The sequence below is a fragment of the Sarcophilus harrisii genome, chromosome 5 (genome assembly GCF_902635505.1).
Source record: "Sarcophilus harrisii chromosome 5, mSarHar1.11, whole genome shotgun sequence".
Classification (NCBI taxonomy): Eukaryota; Metazoa; Chordata; class Mammalia; order Dasyuromorphia; family Dasyuridae; genus Sarcophilus; species Sarcophilus harrisii.
In genome coordinates this window covers 97,834,855-97,847,271 of record NC_045430.1, presented here as the reverse complement: position 1 = coordinate 97,847,271, position 12,417 = coordinate 97,834,855, and positions in this window count along the sequence as shown.

Below are 12,417 nucleotides of genomic sequence, written 5' to 3'. Positions count from 1 at the left end.
TTATTGAGCACAGAGATCTTGTGATAAGTACTGGGTTCCAGATTAATAGTACTTCTTTAAGTAACTATGGAATAGCCCAAAGGAAAAATTGATTATTAAAGAGACAGACAACCAACACCTATAGCTCATTTGATTTCCTATATAGTCTTTCAGACTAAAAATATTACCTTAGTTAGTGCCTCAACAAAAGGAAAGAACAGGGTTTCAAGACAAATGACTCCTCATCTGTTGCAACTGCATATAACATAGCCAGCAAAGGATGAAATACAAATTTGCTCCTCCACATCCTGTCTCCATCCATTCACAGCTCCTCAGTTCTGGCTTTTGCTGGATCCAGGAATTACTTAATTATTCTGCAGTTACCAATACCATTCTGCTGTAGCCAATTCACATTCCGATATCTTGCCATTTAGTTACAGAACTCTTTGCAACATCAACTGTAGTTCCATTTCTCCTGAAACAAGTGGTTCCTTAACGTAGCCACATATATTGGAGAATTCTCTCCAAGGAGCCAAATGTATTCTTTGGATATATAGCCTTCTTTTCTTAGTATCTACTCAGCTCTCACTCTATCTACAGATTTATAAGACTCCTTTGAAAAATCAAGTGCAAGAATATAAGCCAAGTATAGAAAGTGGTTATGAATCAATCAGTTATCTATAGCAGATGTTAAAGGTGGAAAGGACTAAGTGATTTCACCTGAGGACAGATAACATTTCAGAGATGAGGATCAGTCAGCAAACATGTTCAGTCAAGAAATAGTGGTTTGTATGAGGAACAGCAAGGAAACCAAATGTAATTGAATATAAAAGTATTTTATATCCAAGAAAATCCTGGAATGGTGTTTGAAGCTTTGAGTGTTAAACATAAGACTTTATCTTTGATCCTATAGGTGAGAGAGCAACAAATTTATTGAGAAGGCAGTATTGTGTGCAGAACTGAGCTTTAGGAAGATGACCTTGACAGCCACTTGAAGAATAGAATAGTGTTAAGAGGCATGAAGTAATGAGGAAGGCCACCAGGGTTGTCCAGTGTCAGAAGAAAAAAGAGACATATAGGAGAAATGTCACAAAGGTAAAATTGACAGACCTTGGGAGAAATGTGTTATGGGCCAGAACTCTGAACTTGAAACAAAGGATTCTTACAAGGTACTAAGTCAGTGGAATTGATAGAGACAATAGTTACCTAATTTAGCATGGTTCAGTATGATTGCTTTAATCCTACAAGGAGATGTTATGGGCCAGAACTTGAAACAAGGTACTAAGTGGAATTGAGGAGACAATGGTTAAATCTAGTTTAGCATTGATTTAATCCTAGAATAAAGAATGGTTTTCTAGTGATATAATGATTGGTTTGTACTCAGTGTGGAGGATATAAGCTACAAGCCTCAGCAGGGAGATTCAGAGACGAGTGCACTAGAAGCTCTGGGAGGCTGAGATAGATTCATTTCATCTTCCACCTTTGTGGTGGCTGGAAGCTGAAATACAAACCTTTGGATTCAGAGACATTCAGAGAGATTCAGAGGACAGAGAAGAAGGCAGGAACTCAAGCGCACAGAACCAAGGAGAGAGATAGGCCTCAAAGTAAGCTAACTGGGCCCCAGGAAAGGAGACAAGACTTTGAAAGGGACAATAAAGGATTGGACTTTAACCTCTGGCTACTCTTGTGGTGATTACTGAACTGAACGAAGGCTGCTCCCAGAGACCCCAAGAAAATCTCAACAGAGAGCATTACATTTTAGAGAGAACATTACAGAAATGAGTTCAATTTTGGACATGATTAATTTAAGAATTAATTTAATTTTATGGCACATCTGAAGGTCAGATGATAAAGAGAAAATTGGATAAGCATATTTGAAAACCATCAACATAGCAACCATGATTGAATCCATTGAAGTTGATGAAATAATATAGAGAAAGAAGAGAAGAGAGCCCAGAAAAGTGTCTGTTATTAACAATTAACAAATATGGATTGGACAAAGAACCAGCAAAGTAAGTAGAGAAGGAATAGTCAGATAGGAAGAGTACTTAGAAAGTAGTATCCTGAAAACATAGACAATATCAAGGAGAAGAGGGTGATCAACAATGTCAAAGTCAGCAGAGAGATCAAGGAGATTGGGAATCGAGTTAAAAAACCTCGGTTTTTAACCTATAGGTTAGCTCTATAGGAAGAACTACCAATTCGAATGTTAATCTCATCAGAGGATGTACTCCACTCATGGGCAGTACCTTCTCTAGGACTAAAAGCAGATGTTATCCCTGGACGATTGAATCAAGCCACTTTAACCTCCACTCGCCCTGGAGTTTATTTTGGTCAATGTTCAGAGATTTGTGGCTCTAACCACAGCTTCATGCCCATCGTACTAGAAATGTCGACCCTAAAATATTTTGAAAACTGGTCGCACATAATGCAAACATCTTTGAAAAACCAGTATAGTACTTAAGTATTAACAGAGCTTAATACCTCCTCAAAGCCATGCCTCAATTAGAAACATCAGCATGATTTCACGTTGCTGGCCTAACCATCATTAACATTTTCTGCTTGTTCCAACTACAACTCATTGGTATTGAAATAATTTATATTTATCCCCCAGAAGAAATCCTCAAACTCCCAGAAATTCCGTTCTCTTGAGAGAAAAAAATGAACGAAAATGTATTTGCCCCTTTCATCTGCCCTACTATTATAGGCATCTCTATCCTACCCATTATCATACTTTTCCCTTGTCTTATTTTTATAACACCCAAACGTTGATTCCCCAATCGAATCCAAATTCTACAAATCTGGCTCATCTGACTCATCACCAAACAAATAATAACAATACATAATAATCTTAGTCGAATATGAGCCCTTATACTTATAAATCTTATCCTATTTATTGCCACCACAAACCTTCTAGGACTCCTCCCTTACTCATTTACCCCCACAACACAACTCTCTATAAACATCAGCATAGCTATCCCCCTTTGAATGGGCACTGTAGTTTTAGGCTTTCACAATAAACCAAAAGCTTCACTTGCTCACTTCCTACCACGAGGAACTCCAATACCTCTTATCCCTATACTAATTATCATTGAAACAATTAGCCTCCTTATCCAACCACTAGCATTAGCAGTACGACTAACAGCCAACATCGCTGCCGGCCATCTATTAATTCACCTAATTGGCTCCACCGCTCTAGCACTCATATCTATTAATATCATACTATCCTCAATTACACTCATCATCCTTTTCCTCCTTACCATTTTAGAACTGGCCGTAGCTATGATCCAGGCCTATGTCTTTACCCTACTAGTAAGCTTGTACTTACACGATAATACATAATCATATAATAAGATCATTAGCTATATGATGACACCTAATGACTCACCAAACCCATGTTTACCACATAGTAAATCCTAGTCCATGACCATTAACAGGAGCAATATCAGTGCTCCTACTTACTTCAGGAATAATTATATGATTTCACTTCCACTCTACCCTACTTCTATTCATAGGGGTTACAATGATACTCCTAACAATATTCCAATGATGACGAGATATTGTATGAGAAGGAACCTATCAAGGACATCACACCCCCGTAGTCCAAAAAGGCCTACGCTACGGCATAGTCCTTTTCATTACATCAGAAGTTTTCTTTTTCGGAGGCTTTTTCTGAGCTTTTTACCACTCAAGCCTATCCCCAGCTCTCAAACTAGGAGGCTGCTGACCTCCTGTAGGAATCCACCCCCTTAACCCACTAGACGTCCCACTGTTAAACACAGCCATTCTTCTAGCTTCAGGCGTCTCTATCACCTGAGCGGACCATAGCCTAATAGAAGGGTGACCACAAACAAATAATCCAGGCTCTAACAACTACTATTGCCTTAGGCTTATACTTCACAATCCTACAAGCCACAGAATACTATGAAGCCCCTTTTACTATCTCTGATGGCTTTTAAGGCTCAACATTCTTTGTAACGACCGGCTTCCATGGTCTACACGTAATCATTGGCTCCTTATTCTTAATTGTTTGCCTCCTTCGACAACTATTCTACCACTTCACATCTACCCACCACTTTGGTTTTGAAGCTGTGGCATGGTACTGACACTTCGTAGATGTTGTATGACTATTTCTGTATGTCTCCATCTACTGATGAGGCTCCTATTTTTCTAGTATAATTAGTACTACTGATTTCCAATCATTAAGTTCTGGGTAAAACCAGAGAAAAATAATTAACCTAATATTAACTCTCCTGATCTACTCTGCTCTAGCAACTATCGTAGTCCTAATTACTTTCTGACTGCCACAACTATATTTGTACCTAGAAAAATCTAGCCCTTATGAATGCGGCTTTGATCCCCTAGGCTCCTCCTGTCTTCCTTTCTCAATAAAATTCTTCCTAGTTGCCATCACATTCCTCCTATTTGACCTAGAAATCACCCTCCTCTTACCCCTACCCTGAGCCATCCAACTGTCTACTACCAACACCATACTTATCTTAGTGTATTCCATTATCATCCTACTCACAGGGGGTCTCGCATATGAGTGGCTTCAAAAAGGCCTTGAATGAACTGAATAGGTTTTTAATCTAAGTAAGATAATTGATTTCGACTCAATAAATCATGGTTCTACCCCATGAATAACTTATGCTCCCCATTAACCTAAACCTAATTGTAGCCTTCCTGTTAGCCCTCACAGGAGTCCTAATCTATCGATCACACCTAATATCCACCCTCTTATGTCTGGAAGGGATAATATTGTCCTTGCTCATCCTTATAACCCTCCTAATCACCCACTTCCATATATTCTCAATATCTATAACCCCTTTAATTCTACTAGTCTTCTCAGCTTATGAAGCAGGAGTAGGCCTCGCACTATTAGTAAAAATCTCAACGACCCACGGTAATGATTACATCCAAAACCTAAACCTACTACAATGCTAAAAATTCTTATATCAACCTTCATGCTTATTCCCCTAACATGGTACTCCAAAAAATCCTGACTGTGAATCAATACTACCACTCACAGTTTTATTATTAGCATCTGAAGCCTAACTCTATTCTATCACAATTCTGATGTAGGCTATAATTATAATAACTCTTTCTCCCTAGACTCCTTATCAGGCCCACTACTTATTCTATCATGCTGACTCCTTCCACTAATAATTATTGCTATCCAAAATCACCTAGCCCATGAGCCATTGACACGAAAAAAAAATCTACCTAACCACACTTATTATCCTCCAACTTTCCTTGATCATAGCTTTCACCTCATCCAAACTCATATTCTATATCTTATTCGAGACTACCTTAATCCCCACCCTCATCATCATCACACGCTGAGGTAGCCAAAACGAACAACTTAATGCAGGACTATACTTCCTCTTTTACACACTAGTAGGCTCCCTCCCTCTTCTAGTAGCACTACTATACCTACATAACAATCTAGGCTCCCTTCACATACTTAACCATAGCACTAGTTTCACCCACACTAGACACCTCCATATCAACCTCCCTACTATGATATGCCTGCATAACAGCATTCATAGTAAAAATACCACTATATAGCCTCCACCTTTGACTGCCTAAAGCACATGTGGAAGCCCCCATTGTGGGCTCCATAGTTTTAGCCGCCATTCTACTAAAACTAGGTGGTTATGGCATTATATGAATCACAGCCTTCACCGAACCAACCACATCAACCTTATGTTACCCATTCATAATCCTATCTCTTTGAGGCATGATTATAACAAGCTCCATTTACCTCCGACAAACAGACCTTAAATCACTCATCGCATACTCCTTTGTCAGCCATATAGGATTAGTAATTATTGCAGCCCTTATACAATCTCCTATGGGCTTCATAGGTGCCACTGTGCTAATAGTCACTCATAGACTCACCTCCTCAATACTTTTTTGTCTAGCCAACACAAACTACGAACGCATTCACAGCCGAACCCTTATCCTAACTCGAGGCCTCCAAATAATTCTTCCACTAATATGCCCCTGATGACTATTAGCAAGTCTAGCTAACCTAGCCCAACCTCCCTCCATCAACCTCCTAGGAGAACTCATAGTAATTATAACTTCATTCTCTTGATCTAACTTTTCGCTCATCCTATTAGGTATTAATACAGTCATCACAGCCCTCTACTCATTACATATACTAATTACCTCCCAACAAGGCAAATTTACACACCACATACAACCTATCAAACGGACTTTTACCCGACAATACATATTAATAGCCTTACACCTTATCCCCCTACTTATTATTTCCATTTGCCCCAAATTCATTCTCGGCATAACATATTGCAAATATAGTTTAACAAAAACATTAGATTGTGAATCTAAAATTAGGTAACTTTAGGCAGAGGTATTTAGGATGAATAAGAAAGGTAGAAGCCAGACTGTAGAATTAAGAAGAGAGTAAGAATAAAGGAATTGGGGCCACTTTTTTTTGTAAATGGCTTTCTTAAAGAGTTTTGATTCAAAAAGTAGTTGATATATGGGACAATATTCCCAATAGTAATAGATTAATTAAATGAGTGTTTTTTGAGGACAGGGAGAGACATGGGCATATTTATAGACAGTAGGAGAGAAGCCAGTAGACAAGAAAAGACTGAAGATAAGTGACAGAAAAGAGGTAGATTAGAGGACATAGAAGGGATTCAGAGTCATTACCAAGATTTTTTGGCATACCCACTCCGTTAATAAATTAAAATATGATAGAATTTTAATTCAGTCCTTTGAAGGTATTGTTGTACTCATCCAGAAAATGACCAAGATAGCAATTTAGGTATCAATAAACTCATATGGAATCAGAGATTTAGAACCGGAAAAGTTCCTAGAGATAATTTAATGTCTCTACCATTCCTTAACATTTACCTCCTATTTTACAGTTGTGGAAATCAAGGCTAATGGAGTTGTCCAAGTTCATAAAAATAGTTAGAATTGGAAGTAAACCAGCAAGGTCTTGTTACTGAATGCCATTCAGATAGATGTCTCTTATGATTTAAATAAAAATTTAGGAAGAGCATCATATTAAATTGTGCTGAGGAAAGACAAAGAAAAGCCAGTATATCCTTTTTTCTTTTCCAATTCAGCACGAGACAGCTAGAAGTCTATAGGAACTAGGGTGAGGGTTCATTGAGGTAGATGACATCTAGAGAGAGACAGAGATACAGAGACAGAGACAGAGGGAGAAATGCTTCCCAGTTGTTCAAAGGGGGTGTGCAAAGGGTGAGATAATAATAATTTTTAGGGCTTTCTTGTGGCATAGCAGTATTTAAGGGGAGCAAAATATTTAGAAAGTCCTAAGCAAGTCCTTGAATCTACAACTTCAGCTTAGGGTTGCTTTTAAGCAGGTAAAGACTCGTTCAGTTTTTTCTGGCTACTATAGAGGAATCTCCAATTTGACTATAGGTAACTTGCAAAGGATCACTGATATATTAAGTAGATTGGGGCTTCAGAAACCTTTCTAATTAGCTAGGTGTGATGTAATTCTGACAAGTTAGTATAGTCACTACAGAACCCATGTTAACAGGGCATACCATTAAGTAGTGTGTTATATTGCTCCAGATGAACTGAAAATAATACTTAAAATCACTAATAATTAGAGAAATGAAAATTAAAACAATTCTGAGTTTCTATTTCACATTAGTATTAGGATTGCCACCATAATAAAAGAGATTGAATCAGAGCTCTGAGCCAATGGTACTTTATTAAGGGATCCATGAAGGATCTTCATCATTATCTGAGATGCCTTCTTTTTCCAGGGACCTATTTTTATAGCAATAGATGTCCAGTCATTCAAGAAAAGCTAAACCAATTAAATTATTTTTTTATTTTTTAAGAATGATTTTATTGATTGATATGTGACATGTAAGCCAAAATAAGCAAACTAATATGTCAGCAGGGTCACAAGTTGGGTGAAGGAAGGAAGTTCTCCACACAAGATGGACTAAATTCTCCTTAGGCTTGGCAGGAGAAAATGGTACAAACTATCATAGTCGATGACTTAAGAGATCATAAGATCTATTTGACAAGTGATTGATGTGGAGGTACAAGAATATGTTGGGGTATTTTCCGTGTAGTTGCAACTTCTGCCAAGCTGGGCTTGGTCATCATCACAAAGCAAAACACAGGTGGAGGGATTTTAGTTTACGTAGAATCTGCAGTTCACAACTCTGGGGCCTTATTTACAGAACTTGTATGATTCTATTAAATTGATTAATAATGATTGGAATAGAGTAGGAGTTCAAATGAACTGTTTCTCACAATAGTAAAAATGTTGGAGAGTCTTCAGGAAAACAGGTACTATACTAAACAGTATACTATTGATCGATTTATGAATTGATCCAGACATTCTGGGAAGCAATGCTCCCAAAGTTATTTAGCCATGCACCAGGTCTATACCTAGTAGTGTGCTGGAGGTCAATATTGGCTCTTTAAAGATAATTGTTAAGTAATCAGGAATTTTGACTGAATCTGTCATAGCTAAATGTAAATAGGGTCTAAGTCATCCAAACAATTAAAATCATTGAGAGATTGGATCACACCTTATGTATAAACATATTATGAATACACACTTATATGTACACACACTTTGTATAAAAGTACTGTCTCAGAATCAAAGGAAAAAGGGAAGAAATATTCTGAACTAGAATTCAGAGATTAGAGCAAGCATGGAACAAAGGGAAAAAATGATTTGTTATAGAAATGACAAATATCAAAGAAAGTTATTGGTGTTCAGGTATTTCAGAGCAGAGGATCAAGTCAAGAGAAATCTCAAGAACAGTTCAGCTATTTACACAACTTCTCATTCTAATACACAGACACTGTAATTGTTTCATTGCTCAAATATTTCTAGAAATGGAATTTTGCTTTAACCAGAAGGAGTTAACAGGAGATAAACGTGAAACTAAGCAGAAAACCAGACTTCTTCCTAATTATTAGGAATTTTTGTAATTAGAAGTTTGGAGAAATTGTGATTGAACCCAGAACTTTTCATTCAAAATAAATTCCTAAAAGCCAAAATGGAGATAACCAAGCAGACCTTAGGGAAAATATTTGTCCCCTTGGATTAAAATGAGCTAATTAATATAGCAGGTTATAATGAAAACATAACCCATGCTGATTCCATACTCAGCTATTTTAGTTAATTATATCAGTTCAACTGGAGATGCTGAAGAAACTCTCAGGTGGAAGTATGATATCTGCCTTAGGATTTGGAAGTTTCCTCCTTACACTGTTATTATATTATATTATTTTACTTTCAGTGACTTGAATTATATGACTTAAGAATTTAAGTGACTTAACAATTACTTCAGCACCATCCCTGAAGTCAGGTGGACCTGAGTTCAAATCTAGTCTTAGACACTTAACACTTCCCAACTGTGTGACCCAGGGAAAGACACTTAAGCCCAATTTCTTCCACAAGAAAACAAAAACAACCCCCCCCCCCAAACCAAAACAAAAAACAAACAAAAAAAATTATTTCAGCTGGTTTGTAATTTGAGGAAAGTGATAGAAAATTATCACATTAGAATATATACTTCCAATAGTCAGGTAATTATGTTCATTAATTATGCTCATTACAGAGAAATGAAAGGATTAAATCTAAACAGTAAAGAAAATTAGTCACAAGTTAATCATAAAAAAAAAAAAAGGAATCAGAATGGACCATGAATGGAATGAATTAGAAATGTATGGCTAAAAATGTTTGTAGCAGCACTGAGTGGATGCACATCAGTTGAGGAATGGTTGAATAAGTTATGGAATATGAATGTAATGGAATATTTTTGTTATATAAGAAACAATCATCAGGATGATTTTGGAAAGGCCTGGAGAAACTTACTGATGCTAAGTGAAGTGAGTACAACCAAGAGAATATTGTACACAACTACAAGACTATGTGGTAATCAACTGTAATAGACTTGATTCTTCAACAATGGAGTGATTCAGGACAATTCCAATTAGACTTGTGATGGAGTGAGGACCAGAAAGAGGATCAAGTGGATAACAACATAGTATTTTCACCATTTTTGTTGTTTGCTTTTTTTTCCTTTCTCATTTTTCCCTTTTTAATTTGATTTTTTCTTGTACAGCATGATAAATGTGAAAGTATGTTTATAAGAATTGCACATGTTTAACCTATATTGTATTACTTGCTGCCTGGGGAGGAGCTGGGAGAAGAGAGGGAGAAAAATTTGGAACACAAAGTTTTTCCAGGATTAATGGTGAAAACTATCTTTGCTTGTATTTTGAAAAGAAAAAGCTATTATCAATAAAAAAATGACTATATAAAAAATAAGAAAGACTAACTTTGTAGGACTATGACATGAGCTAGAAATAATCCTGCCTAATTTAGCATCAAGTATACCTTCACTAGAATATCATTCATAGATGCATGTTTTTATATTGACATTTTCAAAGTATAGAGGGAAGATAATGGTCTACAGAAGAGTAGCCTAAAACCAAATATAGATTACATAAGGAAAGCACTTATTAAACACTATTAAGTTATTAATTTGAACCGAAAATAAAGAAAATATAGGATAATTTTCCAAACAAAACCATAATGTTTGAATACTTGCATTTTAATCTAAAAAGAGGAAAAACGAATAATAATTTTACCAATTAAAAAAGAAAAAAATTAAAATAGCAATACATTTGGATAAAACATGTTAGAGTATCAAAAACTACCTATTTCTATGCTTTATTTAAATCCATCCCTTTTCTAAATTTATTATTACATTACTATACTCATTGGTTATTATGTCTATTCCACTGATCAACTAAAACCAAATAGTTTTAATGACTGCTGCTTTATAATATTGGTTTAGTTCTGGTACAAGTAGGCCACCTTCATTTGCATTTTTCCATTAATTCCCTTGAAATTCTTGACTTTTATTCTTTCAGATGAATTTTGTTATTATTTTTTCTAGTTCTGTAAAATAATTTCTTGGGAGTTTGATTGGTATGGCACTGAATAATTAGATTAATTTAGGTAGCATTGTCATTTTTATTATATTAGCTCAGTCTACTCAAGAGCACTTGATATTTTTTCCAATTGATGTGTGAAAAATGTTTTATAATTGTGTTCATATACTTCCTGACTTTGCCTTAGTTTACACTTTATTTCAAGTATACTTCTCCAAAGTTGTGGCTCTCTATACCAATCCCAATGAAATCAATAGCCCAATTAAAAAAAATCAAACTCTATGAGGCATATTGACAATACCATTGTCAATAGAATTCCAGCACAAACGTATGCCACAATTTGTTCTACCATTTTCCAATTCATGAGCATCTCCTTGTTATGCAATTTTTTGCCACCACAAAAAGAATTGTTATGAATATTTTTCTATACGTAGGTCTTTTTTCCTTTTTATTTATTGTCTCCCTAGAATACAGATCTAGTAATGTTATTGCTGTTATTATGGGATGATCTCCAAAAAAAGAATGTAGGAATGAGAAAGTAGAATAAACTTGGAGAAGGGAGAAGAGAGAGATAGAAAGAGGAAAATTTTGCTCACAAAAAGCAAAAAAGGAAGAGGTTTTTTTTTTTGTTTTTTTTTTTAAACAGTGGAGGAAATGTGGCAGGTAACGCTTGAACACTGAAAAGCACAGTTTATGGCCTTTCAGGCTTAATTCCAAATTGTTCTTCAGAATATTTGAATTAGTTAACAACTTTACCAATACTTCATTAGTGTACTATTGTCCCCCCCCCCCAAAATTTGTCATTTCTAATAGGTATTAAGTACCTCAGACTGTTTTAATTTAAATTTTCCTAATTAATAGAGATTCAGAGAATTTTTATGTGACTATAAATAGCTTAATTTATTCTTATGAAAACTGACTATTCTCCTTATTTGACCATTTATCAATTGAGTTACGGCTCAAATTTTTATAAATTTAATTGTTTTCTATATATTTGATAATTGAGGCTTTTATTATTTTTATTATTCATATTTTTAAATATATTTTTTGATATTTCTTCATTGTCTATGGTACCCTTTAGCCAAATACAGATTTCTTGATTATCTCGTTTAATTAAAATTTTCTATTTAGTTCTGCGTTTTCCATCAGGAAACCTTGAGATTTCTCTTTTTAATTCAATATTCATTTTTTCACCCAAAAATTATACACAGTTTTGCTGATAGGTAATTTTGGGTATAATCCTAACTCCTTTGTCCTGCACTCCCTTAACATGGAAGCTGCTAAATCTTGTTTGATCCTGACTGTAGTTCCATAATGGTTAATTAATTAATTAATTTTTGACTGCTTGTTATGTTTTCTCTTTGACACAGAATTCTGGAATTTGGCTACAATATTCCTAGGAATTTTCATTTTGGGATCTCTTTCAGGAGGTGATATAGTGGAGTCTTTCAATTTCAATTTTTTTTTTTTTGCTCTATTTCTAGGATATCAGAC